Source organism: Lynx canadensis, chromosome A1 (genome assembly GCF_007474595.2).
Source record: "Lynx canadensis isolate LIC74 chromosome A1, mLynCan4.pri.v2, whole genome shotgun sequence".
Taxonomy (NCBI): Eukaryota; Metazoa; Chordata; class Mammalia; order Carnivora; family Felidae; genus Lynx; species Lynx canadensis.
Window position 1 is genome coordinate 130,529,433 of NC_044303.2, and position 18,740 is coordinate 130,548,172.

Sequence of the window (18,740 nt, forward strand, 5' to 3'; positions counted from 1 at the left end):
GTGATCTCCCAGATTCATGGGTTCGAGCCCCGCCTCGGGCTCTGCACTACCAGTGCGGAGCCTGCTTGGGATTCTCTCTCTCTCCCTCTCTCTCTGCCCCTCCCCCACTCTTACTGTCTCTGTCTCTCTGAAAATAAATGAATAAACTTAAAAAAAATTAAAAAAAAAGCTACAATCAATTAGTCTTTTGTAAGCAGCACATTGATCTTATTTTTTTAAATCCATTCAGTCGTTATACATCTTTTAATTGGAAAATTTAATCCATTTACATTTAAAGTACTTATTGATAGGTAAAAACTTACTATTGATATTTCATTAATTGTTATCTGGTAGTCATAGTTCTGTAGTTTTATAAAAACCTGGGTGGACTCAATTGGATTCTATGCTAGGGGATCACAAGGCTGAAATCAAGGTGTTCAGTTTTTTCTTAGCTAAAAGCTCTGGGAAAAAATCTGTTCCAGGCTCATTCAAATTGTTGGCAGAATTCAGTTCCTGGTTTTTGTAGGACTGAAGTCCTTTTCTTGCTGGCTGTCAGCTTGTATAGGCTGCCAGCCTTCCTTATCATGTGGCCCCCTCCATCTTTAAGTCAGCAGTGACACATGGCATCCATCTCATGCTTAGGATATCTCTGATTACCTTTTCTGCCACCAGCCAGTGAAAGCTCTTTGCTTTTGAGAACTCCTATGATTTGATCTGGCTCATCTGGATAATCTCCTATCTTGGAATCAGCTGTGTGAGAAAACTTAACCTAATTGTGTGAGCAATATGTCATTAAATCTACAGGTTCTAGGGATTAAGACATATAATTTTGGGTAGAGATCATTTTCAAAATTCCACCTACCACACTGATAAAAGTTCTCTTCTATAAATCTTCCTTACCCCAAGTTCCCATTGTACTCTCTTCTTTTATCAGAACATATAGAGCTCACTGTTGCACTAATTATTATTCTGGAAGGCAAGCTTTGGAATCATGCAGTGAGTTTGCAGATATGATCTTGTGCTGTAAGATTTAGAGCTAATTGATAATCTCTGCAAATTTTAATTTTTCTTAACTGTAAAATTATCTTTCTGGGTTCTTGTGAAATTTAAAGTAGATATTGTATGTAAGCTGACTAGTACAGTATTTGACACATCATATAGAGGTTCTTCCTAAATGGTAATTTTTCTTTTTCTACATTTATCTGTTTACCCTTTATTGATTACAAGACCTTACACAGTGTGGATTATGTTTTTGCATATTTGTATTTCTAGAGCTTTAGCACATTCCCCCTGTTCCTTTGTGGGCTTAGTATTTGTTGAATAAGTGAATACATTATCCCCTTGTCTTTATTTCCTTATCTAATAATTGAGAATATAAATATATTTCATTTACTTTCAGAGTTGGTTGTTACAAACATATAGGACAATTGAAAGGAATGCACTTTGTTAAATATAAAATAATGCACCAATGGCATGGGGAGGGGTTGACATGTCCAATTGTTGATAAAGGCAGAGGAGGGAGAAGGCAATTTTGATTTGTTACTGATTCTTATGCATCCCTTAGCTTTAGTTACATTTGCAGGTTGTAAGCCACAAACTTGCTATAACTGATTTTGTCAATAAGAATACCTTTTTTTTTTTTACAGCCTGAGATTATGAAGATCAAACCACATGATACATAAATACATATATTTTCAATGGATCAAAACTCTTGAGAGTAGTCCCAATAGTTTATTTTTGCTTTTTTCCTCTTGCCTTAGGAGACATCTCTAGACAAATATCCCTACAAACAATATCAGATAAATTGCTGCCTGTGTTCTAGGTTCTTTAATCCATTTTGAATTTATTTTTGTGGATGGTATAAGAAAGTGGTCCAGTTTCATTCTTTTGCATGTAGCTGTCCAGTTTTCCCAATGCCATTTATTGAAGAGACGGTCTACTCCCCATTGCAGATTTTTGCCTCCTTTGTTGTAGATTAATTAACCCAAAAAGTGTGGGTTTATTTCTGGGCTCTCTATTCTGCTCATTGACATCTGTGTCTTTTTTTGTGCTCGTACTATACTCTTTTGATTGCTACAGTTCTGTAGTATATCTTTAAATCTGGAATTGTGATACCTCCTTTGTTTTTCTTTCTCAGTATTGCTTTGGCTATTCAGAGTCTTTTGTGGTTCCATACAAATTTGAATATTTGTTTTAGTTCTGTGAAAAATGCTGTTGGCATTTTGATAGGGATTGTATGAAATCTGTGCATTGCTTTGGGTAGTGTGGACATTTTAACAATGTTGATTCTTTGAATCCATGAGCATGGAGTATCTTTTCATTCATTTGTATCATCTTCAATTGCTTTGATCAGAGTAAAAATCTTTTACTTCCTTGTTTAACTTTATTCCTAGGTATTTTATTCCTTTCAGTGCAATTTTAAATGGGACTGTTTCTTCTTAAAGTCACTTCATTTCGGTATATGGAAACACTACTGATTTCTTTATGGCAATTTAGTATCCTGAAAATTTACCGAATTAATTTATTCTAATGCTTTTTTGGTGGTGTCTTTAGGCTTTTTTATGTATAGTATAATGTCATCTGCAAATATGGACAGTTTAACTTATTCATCACCAGTATGAATGCCTCTTTATCTTGTTTGCTGTGGTTAGGACTTCAGATACTATGTTGTATAAACGTGGTGAGAGTAGATATTCTTGTCTTGTTCCTGATATTGGAGAAAAAACTATAAGTTTTTCACCATTGAGTATGATGTTAGCTGTGAGTTTTTCATATATTACCTTTATTATATTGAGGTATGTTTCCTCTATATCCAAATAAAAAGATTTTTCACAGGAAAGAAAACCATCAACAAAATGAAAAGACAACCTACTGAATGGGGGAAGATATTTTCAAATGAAACATTTGATAAGAGGTATTATAATACCCAAATATATAAATGGTTTATATAACTCAGCACACACACACACACACACACACACACACACACACACACACACACAAATCTGATTTAAAAATGGGCAGAGGACCTGAATACACATTTTTCCAAAGAAAACATACAGATGGAAAACAGGCACATGAAAATATGCTCAACATCACCAGTCATCAGGGAAATGAAAATCAAAACCACAAGATATCACCTTACTCTTATCAGAATGGCTAAAATAAAGAAGACAAGAAATAAATAAATAAAAAGAAATAAGTATTGGCAAATAAGTGAAAAAAAAAAAAAGGACAACTTGTGCCCTGCTCTTTGGAATGTAAATTGGTATAGGCACTATGGAAAACAGTGCCTCAAAAAATTAAAAATAGAAATACCATATGATCCAATAATTTCACTACTGGGTATTTACCAAAAGAAAATGAAAACACTAATTTATAAATTTTATTACCATGTATTTATTTTTGGGAGACAGACAGATGAGCAGGGGAGGGGCAGAGAGAGACAAGGAGACACAGGATCTGAAACAGGCTCCAGGCTCTGAGCTGTCAGCACAGAGCCCAACTTGGGGCTTAAACTCATGAATCGCGAGGTCATGACCTAGGCTGAAGTCGGATACTTAACCAACTGAGCCACCCAGGTGCCCCTGAAAACACTAATTTAAAAAGGTAACTTACTTACAGATTGGAGAGACTTTTGGTTTAAAGTGATTTAAACAAAGATGGTAATATTGGTGGCATAAATAAATATCCTAAATGATTCAGTGGTTTTGATTACACTGTCAGATTAATTTATTCAAACAGCCTGTCAGATTCATTGTAATGAATTGCTCCCACCTTTAAGATAATTCTCTATTAATTGGTTTTATTATCAACAGTAGGATATTACTTACTAAGTGAACTCTTTAAGACTAAATGGTGGAAACAATTTTGTGTGCTAATTCAGCCCAGTACCCTTTGTTCAAAAACCATCATTAGATCATTCCTTGCCAAAATATTTTTCCAGTTTTCTGTGGATAAGCTTCACTGTCTGCAAAATTCAGGCACCATTTCTGCTTTTCTTGGGCAGCAGCACAGACACATAACTTACCAAGGTGCTTCAGTGATTTATGAGATTATTCTAAACAGAAATTCTGAAGGGCAGTGTGATGGGCTTGTCAGATTTTGATTCTCTCATGAAGGGTTTAGATAGTCATCTTGTAGGCTACTGAAGGGACGTGTCGTAGATTCTGTTATGCAAAGCATATAATGTTTAAAAAGTTTATATTTTTATTCATTATTATTAATGGAAATAAATTAACGTCTGGTGTTATATTAGCTTTGGGAGTATGACATAATGATTCAAAAATTCTGTTCATTACTCAGCACTCACCACAATAAGTGCAGTCACCATCTGTTACCAAACAACATTGTTATGATTTTATCATTGAACACAATAGTGGTGAAAGGTATTTTGGAATGAAAAGCACTCAGCTATTTACAGATTTTTTTTTTTTTTCTACTTAAAGTGAACAAGGGCATCTGAGTGGCTCAGTCGGTTAAGCATCTGACTCTTGATTTCAGCTCAGGTCATGATCTCATGGTTTGTGAGTTTGAGCCCCACATGGGGCTCTGCACTAACAGCATGGAGCCTGCTTGGGATTCTCTCTCAGCCCCTCCCTTCCTTGTGCTCTCTCTCTCTCAAAATAAATAAATAAACAACAACAAAAAAAACAAAGTGAACAAATATTTTTTGAATTTCACAGGATAAATATCAGTTTTTCTAGAGAGCAACATATAGAGAGCAAACTTGGTTAGCTCCCTTCCATTTACAGGATAAGAAAAGAACTTTTAAAAAGATGACATATAATAATAGCTTTCATGGAGACAATTTTCCTACTTTTGTTTTATTGAAACATTAGTTTTCTAGTTTAATTGGGATTTCCAGCCATTTTGAGTTAAAGCCTTAAATCCTTGTTGAATGATGCATCCCCATTCACCAGTAAGTGATGTGAAATTAACTCATCCCACACTTTAAAGAGAAGTATTTTTTTTCTTCATTGTATTATGTTCAGTAGTTGAATCATAATTTTTTTAAAGTACAGTCTTATCAAAATTGTTGTTTTGTTCTCTGTTGAAATTTCACAGAAGGGAAGAGATTTTGTAATGTTAAGCTATGATTGACTAATTCATATCCTGTCTTCTTTTTCAAGTACCTCAGGTGGATAAGACCAGCTGTTTGTGTTTTCTTTTCCTTAGCTCATGGTACACTGTTATCATCAATTCATGCAAATGTTGTGTACAGTTTTATTATTTTTTAAAAATAGTTATTTTTATCCTCAGTCTATGATGCATTCATTCTTGCTCATAAACTTCCATCATATTGCATTTACTTAAATGTTTGTGTATGCTTTATTTTGTTGTTTTGTTTTTTTGTTTTTACTTTTTTTAAAGTTTATTTATTATTTTGAGAGAGAAAGCACAAGCAGGAGAGGGGTAGAGAGAGAGGGGGAGACAGAGAAGCGGGTTCCACATTGCCAGTGCACAGAGCCTGATGTGAGGCTTCAAATCACGAACTGAGAAATCATGACCTGAGCAGAAATCAAGATTCAGAGTCTTAACTGACTGAGCCATCCAGGCACCCCTAAGCTTTTTTTTTTTTTTTTTTCTTTTTGAGAGAGAGCAGGGGAGGGCAGAGTGAGAGGGGGATAGAGGATCCGAAGCAGCTCTGAACTGGCAATTGAGAGCCCAATTCAGGGCTTGAACTCATGAACTGTGAGATCACGACCTGTGCCAAAGTGAGACACTTAACCAACTGAGCCACCCAGGCACACCCCCCGCCTCTTTTTAAAAACATTTACCTATTTACTTTGAGAGAGTGACAGCACACATGTGAGCCGGGGAGGAGAAGAAAAGAGGGAGAGAATCCCAAGCAGGCTCCACATTTTCAGCACAGAGCCGAATGTGGGGCTTGAACTCACGATCCATGAGATCATGACCTGAGCCAAATCAAGAGTCGGATGCTTAACTGACTAAGACACCCAGAGGTCCCCAATATTTGTGTGAGCTTTTATAAATTTAGTGTTGGTTTTGTGTTTGTGCTTTAATGTGCAAAATTATATATTATGTGCAATTATATTATTACATAACTTTAATTATATTTCACTAACCATTAATGTTGACCTTAATCCATGCTATATATTGCTTCTGATTACTACATAATTCTCCATTGTGCTACATTTTCCTTTCTTATCCCAAATTAATCAACTGTCTTTCCACTCTTTCCTTCTGCAAGCAATGCTGCAGTAAATGTTCTCATATGTGGACCAGTGTATATTCTACAGAATTATGGAAATACAAATGTTCTCCATTTTTGCTTAATATTAAGTTCAGATTAGTTCATTTTCTCATTTTAATTTTGCTTGGGATAAACTTACTTTTCTAGTGATTTGTTTGGTTGTGCAGTGTTTGGAAGTTTTTAGTTTGCAGTCTCAGCTTGAGTTGTATTTTCTGTCTCTCTCTGCATTCACACTTTCTCACTTAGCAACTGTCCAGGTATCTTCAGCTTTTGAATTTTCTTTCGCACTCTGATTATCAGTATCACTGAGCTGTGGACCTGGGACTAAGGTCCTGATGTGGAAGCTAATTTGTTTGTTTCTGTCTGTCCAGGGTGCAGCTGGTTTCAGCTGGTTTCAGCTGGTACTGTTTCGGTTTCCTTTTGGAGGGAGGGCAGCCCCTCTCTGCTTCTAGTTTCAAGCAGTCAGCCTGGCTTAGATTCTTCTCACATCTTGGGTTCTTTGGCTCTCCATTCTTCATCATACTGGTCCTCACTGGCTGAATGTCATCCTTGTTACACAGCTTCTCTTTCAGAAGTACGTACTCATGAATTTCTAAGCCGTTTCTTTTATTTAACTGATTTTTACTTTGGTATTTGACATGCCATTAAATATACACACATATTGTTGGTTCTTGGAGCTCTGGTTCTTCAGATTTTTTTGTTTGTTGGTTGGTTGGTTGGTTTTTGTTTTTGTTTTTGTTTTTTTCAGAGGCTGAAGTTTTTCTTTTTAGATATTCTTGGTTCAAATGACATGGAGTTCAGAACCAATTGAAAGGTCCTAAAAATACGCCTGTTTCATTCATATGCTTTTCTACTGCAAAAACACCATCTTTGTTCTTTGCACAAGTGTGCAGAGAATGATAGGCCATCTTTAGGCACTATGATATTAGAGCTTTTCACTGCCTTAGTCTGATAACATGTAGCTTGAAATTATAATGAAATGAGTTTTTGAATTCAAGGATAGTAATGTAGAAGTGTTTCTTAAGCTTTAAGTTAGGTAGTCAAATATGTTCCCCTTAGTAATGTTATTCACCACAACATTTTGGATATGAAGACTAATTTTCTGATCAGCAAATTCCCGCAATAGTGCCCTCTCTGATTCTTGAATAAGTGAGCAGATTTCTCCTCTAGTGAAGAGAAGCCAGCACATTGGAGGCTCTTTTCACATCTTTCCATGGGAGTTTTCTTTAATCGATGACAGATATCTACATCCTTTTTTCTTTTTCCAAGGATTTAAGGTATCTTCATTTCAATTTTTGGAAACATTTTTTTAAGGGAAGGGAGGCCTCCCTAATAATGACATTTGAAAATAGTCCTTTAGATCTAGACATGTTTGACTACTTTTATTTATTTTTTTTTAATTTTTTTTTTCAACGTTTATTTATTTTTGGGACAGAGAGAGACAGAGCATGAACGGGGGAGGGGCAGAGAGAGAGGGAGACACAGAATCGGAAACAGGCTCCAGGCTCTGAGCCATCAGCCCAGAGCCTGACGCGGGGCTCGAACTCACGGACCGCGAGATCGTGACCTGGCTGAAGTCGGACGCTTAACCGACTGCGCCACCCAGGCGCCCCAACTGCTTTTAAAAAATATAGAAGTTCAGCATTGGTATTCATTCCACTATATGTTCATTATTTTTTAAAAAGCCTCCTGATGACAACTGTTAATTTTTAATGTATAATTTGATGAGTTTTGGCAGATATTTAGAATCACATAACCACCACCACCCTAATATGATAGAGTATTTCCATCATCTCAAAAAGTTCTCTTGTTCCCTTTTATATTCATTGTACTCCTTCGACACTTTGAGATCTGGCAACCAATGATCTGCTTTATATCAGTACATTTTTTCCTTTTCTAGAATTTAATATAAATGGAATATAAAGTTATGGTCTTCTGCTAATGAATTGTCCCTTTGATCATTATGTAATACCTCTCTTTATCCATGGAAATATTGCTTTTCTGACATCCACTTTGTCTATTAACATAGCCACTCTGGATTTATTTTTATTAGTTAGAGCACAGTATGTCCTTATTAAATTTGAAGTAGTCTATCTTTATATGTTTCACTCATATGTGGATCCTGAGAAACTTAACATAGAACCACGGGGGAAGGGAACGGGGGAAAATGTTACAGAGAGGGAGGGAGGCAAACCATAAGAGACTTAAATACTGAGAACAAACTGAGGGTTGAGGGGGTGTGGAGGAGAGGGGAAAGTGGGTGATGGGCATTGAGGAGGGCACCTGTTGGGATGAGCACTGGGTGTTGTATGGAAACCAAGCTGACAATAAATTATATTTAATATAAAAAAATGAAGTAGTCTGTCTTTATATCTGATACTGGTTTCTTATAGACAGTGTATTGCTGGATCTTGCTTCTTTACCCAGTCTTACAACGTCTGACTTTTTTAGGGTTTTATATATTTGGTGTCCAACATTGTATTTACTACACATGGCTAAACTGTGTACTTGAAGTATAGCTAGCCCAAACTGGGATGTGATCTAAGTGTAAAATACACACTTTTCTCCCCCATTTTTCTAAATGTGTCTACTACAAAATATAAATCACAGCCACTGCTCACATTTTATTTCTACTGGACAGCTCGGGTTTAGACCATTTAACATTTAATGTGATCATTGGTATGGTTGGGGTTTACATTACTACCTTGCTATTTGTTTTCTATTTGTCCCATTGTCTTTGTTCCCCTCCCTTCTTTTATTGCTTTCTTTAGGTTAATTGAGCATTGCTTTAGAATTCAATTATATAGCTCTTATTGACTTACTAATTTTCTGTCTCTCCCTTTTTCTCATGGTTGCTCTAGGGTTATAATATATATCGTTACATTCTATACTCACTAATATTATATGAATTTACAGTAATATTACACAAATTATTGTGTATTGTAGGAATCCCAAACAGCACACTGTCATTTCTCTTTTCTATGTTCTTTGGTATTATTGTCATACATATCACTTCTTTTTTTTTTTTTTAATGTTTATTTTTGAGACAGAGAGAGACAGAGCATGAACAGGGGAGGGGCAGAGAGAGAGGGAGACACAGAATCTGAAACAGGCTCCAGGCTCTGAGCAATCAGCACAGAGCCCGACGCGGGGCTCGAACTCACGGACCGCGAGATCATGATCTGAGCTGAAGTCAGACGCTTAACCAACCGAGCCACCCAGGCGCCCCCATACATATCACTTCTATATTCAAAATGTTACTGTTTTTCTTTAAACAACCGATCATCTTGGAAACAAAATTTTTAAATGAGGAAAAATTTTATATTTATCTACACATTTATCATTTATGGTTTCCTTGACTCCTCTGTGTAAATGCAAATTTCTATGTTGTATCATTTTTTCTTCTGTCTGAAGAACTTAGCATTTCTTAGGCAGTAGCTCTGCTGGAAATCAGAATCCTAGCTTTTGTTTCTTGACAATATCTCTATGTTTGCTTAACTAATGAAAGATATTGTTGCTGGTCACAGAATTAGAGGTTTCAAGTTTTTTCTTCTACGTATTAAAGATGTTTCCCCATGGTCTTCTATCTAGCATATTTTCTGATAAGTTTCCTGTTACAGCTGTATTTGTTCCTCAATATGTAATGTGTCCTTTTTACTCCAGCTGCTCTTAAGAGTTCTTTTTATTAATCTGGTTATGATGTGCCTTCTGTAGTTTTCTTTAGGTTTTTTTTGTGCTCAGATTTCACTGAGATTCTTGGATCTGTGATTTTATAGTTTTTATCACATTTGGAGATCATTTTGGCCTTTATTTTACAACTACTTTTTATAAACTACAATTACATGCATTAGTTTGCTTGATATTGGTATACAAGTCCTTTTCTGTTCATGTTTTTTAAGCCTTTCTTTTATCTGTGTTTTATTTTGGATGGTTTCTTTTTTCCCCCAGTTCATTAAACAAATAATTAGACTCAGTGCCTTCTGGGAGGAAGATTCATACATAGATCAATTATCAACCAACTAATCCATGTCATCAGTGGGGAACAGCTGTTTGGTTAAAATTGGGAATATGAAGACCAGGAAGTCTTTAACATGGGAATTTAATTTTTACTCCCTCCACTTCACCACCAATAGATTGTAACCTCATTTAGACTGACCTTTTTCAAGAATAACCTGGGCCTGTTTGCCATGATTGCTGTGAGTAGTCTAATTTGCGACACTTTCCTAAGTAGAGAAAGGAATAGTGAGCTGACTATGGAAAATAACTTGTCTGGCATTCAGGAAGTTTCTGGTCTGCTTTAGAGAGATTTTGGAGCCTTGCCATGAGCCCATTGGAGGTAAATTATAATAAAATAAATATTTTCAACTGACCTTAAAGGAAGAGACAAAGACATTGGTCCTCCTTCATTTCTTCTATCCTTCAATGCTATAGTCACCTGATAAGGAATGTGACCAAACACATCAACTCCAGAGGCAAGGTCCTGCTAGTTAATGTCACTCTTCACATGTGGAATTTTTACTTTATTTTTTTTTCTTATTTTATTTTTTTAATCCTCAAGTTAGTTAACATACAGGGTAGTCTTGGCTTCAGAAGCAGAAGCCAGTGATTGATTTCTTATATATGACATCCAGGGCTCATCCTGAAAAGTGCCCTCCTTAATGCCTGACCCCCTTTAATCCACCCCCATCAGCCCTCAGTTTGTTCTCTGTATTTAAGAGTCTCTTAAGGTTTGCCTCCTTCTCATATGTGGAATTTTCAGGTGATGAAATGTTTGCACTTCTAAGTGATGAAAAAGGCAGAAACCAATACAAACAAGCAAGGAAAATCCTTGGATGTGTGGTAAATTCAGAAGTGTGTCAAGTGATGTGATTTTAGATAATCTACTTTGGAGTAAGGAGGAGCTGCTGTAATATCAGAGGTCTAAGGGAATAAAAGGAAGACAAAGTTCTCATGAATGTGAAAAATGACGTAATATTTTATGAGAATATGCACATTGTAAATTTAAATTATTGTATGAGTAAATTGTGAAATTTCCTCCCTGACTCTGTATTTGTTCATTCACAATGGATCTGTGATCTCATTTACATACCAAATAATCTAGTTCTCAAATTCTGGTGTGAGTGAGCAGCCTCTAGTTAACAGCATGAAGTTTGTTCACATTCTCTGTGCAAAGGGTTACTATATCAACATGTCCGAATCCATCAGTTTTAGAAAAAGGGGAATTATGATTATTCCCTCAGACATACCTCTCAGGAAGCAAAGTAAAATTGAGTTCAAGAGTCAATAAAGTAAAAATTACTGGAGGGAGAGACAGAGAGGCAGAGAGACAGACAGAGACAGAGAAAGGATATATTGAAATCATCACTAGCTTTACGGAGCGAAGTAGTCTTTGTTGCCACTTTTAAGAAAAAATAGTTTAAAAATTCTTATTTCAGTTTTGAAGTTCTTTCTTCTGAAGGCAAAGGCATGGCTAATGAATCTCACAGAAAGATTGGTAACCTAGGAGGATATGCCTTGGGAGTAATTTTTTTTTCTTTCAAATTTGAGATTGAGTCAATAAGGCAAGAGATGCCCTGTAAGGCAGCCAGATGTTCAATGGCATATTGTACTTTCTGTGCAGTTTCTTCTAATTCATTTGATTATAGTTGGTTGGTTTTCTTTTGGGTCACCATCTCTCTCCCATCCTTCCAAATTCTTGAAGCAGAAAAAATACTAGGCCAAGTCGAGTCTACTCTTAGTTGGACACTTGGTGAATCCCTTCTTGGCTGTCCACCCTAGGGTGAGGGCACAGACATCTGCCAAGGGCACATCTTGAATATCAAGATACAGTGGTTCTTGAGGTACAACTGCCAGGACAGAGGCAAGGATGGGCCTCCATTTGGGTAGTTTCTTTTATTATGTTTTTAGTTCACTGATCTTTTATTCTTTTGCTATATGTAGATAATTTCATTTGGGTTATTTCATTTCATATTGTATATTTTATCTCCACAAGTTTATTTGGGTGTTTTTATGTCTTTAGTATTTTCCTTTTCCTCATGCTCTTAGTTTCTCCTAACTTCTTAAACAAGAGAGTATAGAGATAATAGCGGATTATCTACATTACATACAGATATATTCTTAAATGTGTGGACTATATGTATAGAGATATAATATGTTGCTATTTGCTAATTCTATAATTTTTGTCCTTTCTGGATCTGTTTCTATTGATTGATTTTTCTCATGGTTATGGTTCGTATTTTTCTGATATTTTTGCATGCCTGGTCATTCTAGATTAGATGCTGGATATTGTAAATTTCACGTTGATAGTTCATGGATTTTGTCATATTCCTTTATATATTGTTGGGCTTTGTTCTGGGACATAGGAAAATTATGTGAAATTGGTTTGATCCTTCCAAAGCTTCTTTTAAAACTTTGTGTGTGCTGGGTCAGCCCTTAGTCAAGGACTAATTTTTCCCCACTACCAAAGTACTATCTTTTGGAGGATTCTACCAAAGCCCTAGGTATTAGAAGTATTTTCACTCTGGGTGGTAGGAATAAAAATTTTCCTTAGTCCTGTGTGAACTCTAAAGATTTTTTGCCTACTTCTTCCAGAAAGTTGTTTTCCAGGGGCTTTGGTGCTTTCTTCTTATATATGAAAAGATCAGTACTCAGCCAAAGACTTTAGGAACCCTTCTGAAGACCTCTGCAGATAACTCTCTGTGCAGTTCCTTCCTTTCTTTTATTTCATCCCACAAATTCTGGACATCTTGGCCCCTCCAATACCATATTTTTTCTTCCCAGCTCAGTGAGTTGGTGGAGCTCCATTTGGATTTCTACTAATCTCATTTGTTTCCCTTATTTTAAGGGAGTATGTTTTCCATTACCACGTGTTTCCCAATGTATAAAAAATGTAGATTTTGTTTTACTTAGTTTCTAATTCAAAATGTCATTTTAAGAATAAATCCAGTTCCTATTACTCAGTTTTGGACTGCAGTGAAAGTTGGTGATTTTGAACCTCAGTAAAGTTACCCTGGCGTGGAAACTGGGCCCTTGGAATAGGTTGAGACAAGTGGTCATTGTTCTTTCTGAAGGCTACTTCTAATGGCTGCTCAGGACCCACAAAATCTATCCCATTTAGAACTTTTATTGAAAATTATAAAAACTCAGTGAAGCAAGTTAGAAAAGTAAATTATATCTAAAAATAAAGTTCACAGATAACATTTCAAGCTATTTCCAAGCTTGAAGAAAATAAAACACACTTAGAAGAGTATTTAATTTAGGACATAAATTCGACTTCTTGAAATATTAGAAATACTTCAAGAATTTTGTAACTCCGTTTAGCACAATTTTTCAATGACACATAGTAACATGGAAGAACTACAAAAGCATAAGGGGCAGGTAAAGAATGAAGTCCACATGATGTTAGCTATTTATCTCAGTGAGTTTAATCTGCATTTGTGTTATATGGTGGTACACTCATTTTTGTTTTTATTTGTGTCTGTCAGTAGCCCTATCATCTTTTGGTCAAGTTAAAAAGCAATACAATTAGAATAGTGCATGGTAGAGTATTAAACTTGCTTTTCTTCCTTTCTTGTAGAGCATCATACTTTGCAAAGATTTTGCTTTATTTTTCCAGCAATCTCCATTTCTCCCTCTATAAGTAGAGAAATCATAAGCTGAAATGCAATTTAATTCAATTTTGACATGCTTGCTGTGTTCAGACTACTATATGCTATTTAAGACTGCAAAAGAAGTAGAACCCACAGTTTTTGCCTTCCAAAAGTTTGTGCTTTGCTTGGTGAAATAAGATTCACCTAAATGAAACAGAATAAAGGTAAACCTTAGTTCACATGAGGTAGCCTCCAAAACAATAAGAATGATGACAAAATATAGTGGATGAGAGTTGGATTAATCAGAAAAATGTTCACAAAAAAGATGTGAGGTATCTGCTGGTTCCTAAAGAAGGTTATTGTCATGGATAATAATAAATAAAGGCTTGTGTGACAGAAAAGTCACGTAGAGAATAATATAGGAGACGTATGTGGGTGTCAGTGAAAGGGAGGGTAGACTTCAGAGCTTGGTAATAACCTTAGATATTTGAGCTGCAAAACAATAGGAGCCACAATAGTTTCTTAAAGAAGCTGGGATGAATGTGTTATTACAGAGAGATTATTCTTACATGTGTATACAGGATTTCTACCTCTAATCCAGATCATTGGTCTGATTTCACACCTACAAATCTAAAATGGTTTGAACTCATGATGTACTTCCTCTACACACATCTTTTAGCACTTCTGGCACAATGAAAAGAAACCTTTATCATATTGTTACATACACCAGACCTAATAATCATTCTTTTTTGTTTTTTCTTCTCTACCCTCCATGCAGTCACTGTGGCCTCCCTCTCATTGTTATTTCATACCTTGTGTAGAGTGATCTCTTTGAGCTACACAACTGAGCACTTCATGTCCTGCTTACAATCATTTAATGATTCCTCATTGCTGATAGGACAGTGAATCCATTCTTATTTGACCCTCCAAGGCTGCCTTCTGTATACCTCTCTAGCCTCAACTTGGATCTGTGCATTGGAATCACACAGATAGATCTCCCAGTTCCCCAGCTGTACCCTAGTTCCTCCTGCCATGGGGCCTTCTGTGTGTAATTTTCTATACCTTGAATGTTCTTTTTGCCACCATGGTAGATTAAAGATGTGCACAAATTCCTCAACACTCCTCCCGTTGAGAAATGGAGTCCATTTTCCTTCTGTTGGATGTGGGCTGGACTGTAAATACTTTGACCAGAGAAGTATAGTGAAGTATCACTATGCCATTTCTGGGACTAATCTTTAAGAGAACCTGTAGCTTCCACCTTAGCCTCATAGAGCCTTGAGTTACCACTTTAGAAGTCTATCTGTCTGTAGAGAAAATGTGGAAGGGAATAGAGAGAAGGGGAAGATGGAAAGGAGCCCAGGTAAGCCCCATTTTCTAGCTGTTCCTGTTAAGAATGCAGCCATGTGAATGAAACCATCTTGGACCATCTAGAGCCCCGCTGCCAATTGAATATCCTGGAATAACTGCATTTTATGCCACATGGTGCAGGAAATTGTTTAGTGAAAGTCTTGATCCACAAATTTGTAAGATATAATGATTAACTTAATTTAAGCTACTAAGCTTTTTCTTTCTTTCTTTTTTTTTTTTTTTTCCTAGTCTGGTAACTGGAACAACCACCTTTCCTTACCACCCTTGCTAACTTATGTGTCCATATTATTCTTCCTCATTGCAGTTCAACAATTTCATTCCTGGGGAAGCTAATTCCCCCTATTATATGCTCTCTCATGAAAGTATGGTCTTCTCCTTTGTAGCCCTTCCAGATGTCATTTTATATGTTTGGTGATAATTTGATTTATATATGGCTCTATGATGAAGAAAGAGATTGTATCATTTTAATGTTTATCATTTTGCCTCTAGCACCTAACTCTGTGCCTGGCAGCCAATTCTGTTAAAAAATATTGTCCGAATAAATAAATGAGTGAATGAATCCAAGATCAGAAGAAGAAGTTCAAAGCCAGGAAATTGAAAGCATTTGTTATAAGACAGAAAGTATATGGTAGCTCTGGTTTCCATTTTCCTTTAAGGGGATGCAAACTGAAAATCAGGTCATACCTAAGTCCTTATTCAATTAAATGGAACAAACACCTCCCCACCAAATGTTGTCTTTAGGCTTAAAGGTATTTTGGAGGTACATAAGGAAACATGCATACTCTTAAAATTATTGGCTAGGTTTATAAGCAAATTGACTCACTGAGCAATTCAGTCAAATTGGCAGTTAATACAAAAGTCACCAGTTGGTTTGTTCTGTTTGTTAAAAATATGAGGCATATTGGTTGGTTGAATAAAATAAAGAAATATGTAAAAAGCATGTATCTTTATCACATTTATGTTTTATATTAGAGAAAATGTATTTTAGATCATGAAGGAAGTGACAACTTTTATATGAAATTTGGCATCTGAAATACTTCCTTTCCTGGAAACCTTAAAATTTATGAAGAAATCAAAGTCATATGAGTGAATTTTCTGGCAGTTCATATAATATTTATGGATGGAATGACTCCAGAGGGCTTTGTCTGGCACATTTTATGTTTCTTTCAATCACAAAACAATAGAATCCATCAACAAATATTTTAAATCGATAGTATATTCTAGAACATGTTGGGCACACTATGACGATCCCTTCCTGCCCCATCTCTACCTGACGTAGGCTCACTTACAGGTGCAGAAGGCCTCTCCCTGCAGGCTTGATGCCAGTCCCCCACCCCTCATATCTGCTACACAAGGGCAAAGACCCTGACTCTTCAGCTGTTGGACCCTAGCACAATGTCAGTCTCGTTAGCATTGACTAACACTTCAGTCCTTTATTTCAAATTGTTTCCCATGGGAAAAACGCCAATCAAGGTATCTGTCAGCGTAGAGACGTATCATGATAGAAGCTGTGTTTAGTCTTGGAAGAGAAGGTGGCAAGATCATGGCAGAAAACTTTTGAGAAGTCATCTCAGAGCCGACTGAGTTGCTTGTTTACTAATCTTGTCAACCAAAAGCTGAGAAATGTAGCCTAAAGAGATGGTGATTTGTGATCTGTATACTCTCAGACAGGTTGTTTTTAATTCTGTCGGGATAAATGAGAGGAAAATATTACGTGCAGTGCTATATATGTGTTCTTGAAGAGGTACGAATGTGTGTTCTCTTGCCAAGAATTAGAGTTAATTAGTGTTATCCTTACATCGTGTTTATGAACACAATCACGTTTTTGGCCTTGCTTTTCTATAAATCACCTCACAGAAAACAAAATAAAGAGACTACAGAGAACTTCAGTATGACCTTTGGAAATAAATACAAATGTGTATACTGGTGTATTTCAAGGCAACATTAAACAGACCACTTAATAGCAGTGGTTCCTGTTGATGCACAACTCGCTATTCAGTTTTGTTTTATCATTTATTTATGAACTTGTGAAGTGACATAGGGTATTGCCGGAATGTGATGTGCTTTGTATAATAGAGAACTGCCAACACAAAAATCCACCGTGCCCACGTGCCTCAGGCTGGACCTTCACACAGTAGTAGAGCCGTTGTGGAAATGATTACAGTCTTTTGCTAAACCTTATGCTGGAACATTTGGACTGTCTACTGAGCTGTAAGCCTAGGCAACCAAACAGCCATGTCATTTATAAACAGTGAATGAATTTGAGGTTGATGATACTTTTTAATGAGAAATACATTTTATTCAAAATTTTGTCTCGTGGCATTCACTCAGCTTGCTACAAGAACATAATTTTTGTAGCAAGGATTCTCAAATTCTGGTTCCTGACCATCAGTAACATCAGCTAGATGTTAGAAATTCAAATGCTAGAAAATCAAATTCTTGGGCCTTACCCCAGAACTACTGAGTAGGAAATTTGGGCTAGGTCCAGCAGTCTGTATTTTTACAAGCCCTCTAATGTGATTCTAATGTCGGCTTAAATTTGAGAACCACATTAAAATCACATTCTATTTGCTTTATTTTATTTTGTTTTTTTAAATCTATTTTTAAAATATATTAATTTTTTGAAAGACAGTGAGAGAGTGCGAGCAGGTAGGAGGCCGAGAGAGAGGGAGACACAAAATCTGATGCAGGCTCCAGGCTCCACTCGTCACACAGCCTGACACAGGGCTCGAACTCACAAACCATGAGATCATGACCTGAGCCGAAGTCAGACGCTTAACCAACTGAGCCACCCAGGTGCTCCTGAACTTTTTATTTATATGTATTGTATTGGCACTATTTTTATAGTAAAATTCAGCATAGTATGCATGTCCATAAGAATGTTCTTAGTAGTTCATCAGTTCATTGTAAGAAAATAATAATTAAAGTATTGAAATATTAAATACAAAGTACACAAAATAATACATTTGTATTAAAGTAAATGAAAAATAATGTTTCCTTCACAGACGCCAAGCAATTAAGACAGCCCACTCTGTAATTAAACTTTTACTTTATTAGCCTATCATTATTTAAATGGAATAAAACTTCAAATTCCCTACTTGCTGGATAGAACCGGATAGCCTCAGTGAGCTTCCAGATGTCCACTAGATGTCCACTAGACAATTCATTGGTATGTCTGAGTTTTCTTCCCTATTATTTAGTGCTTTTTGTCTAACATAAGCTTTTCAGTGCTAATAGATAGCATTGACTCATAGCATTCCACCTGGGATGGATTTCCATTGAAGTGTTCAGTAACCTAAACTTCTATCCTCTCTTCTCCAATAATATCTCTTCTGGCAAATCTCTGTGAGTTGCAGAAAAAAATACCATAGGACCAAATTCATTCCTGCAAATTCCTTTTTGGAAGTAGGTGCTACTGACACATACTAATTTTAACTGAAGTAACTGAGGCATCATGCAAAAGTAGAGGAGGAATTTTGAAACTACAAAGGGGCAGGTATTTTGAGTCATACAGAATTTTTCTGACTTAAAAAAATTTTTTTTAATGTTTATTTATTTTTGAGGGAGAGAGAGAGAGAGAGAGTGAG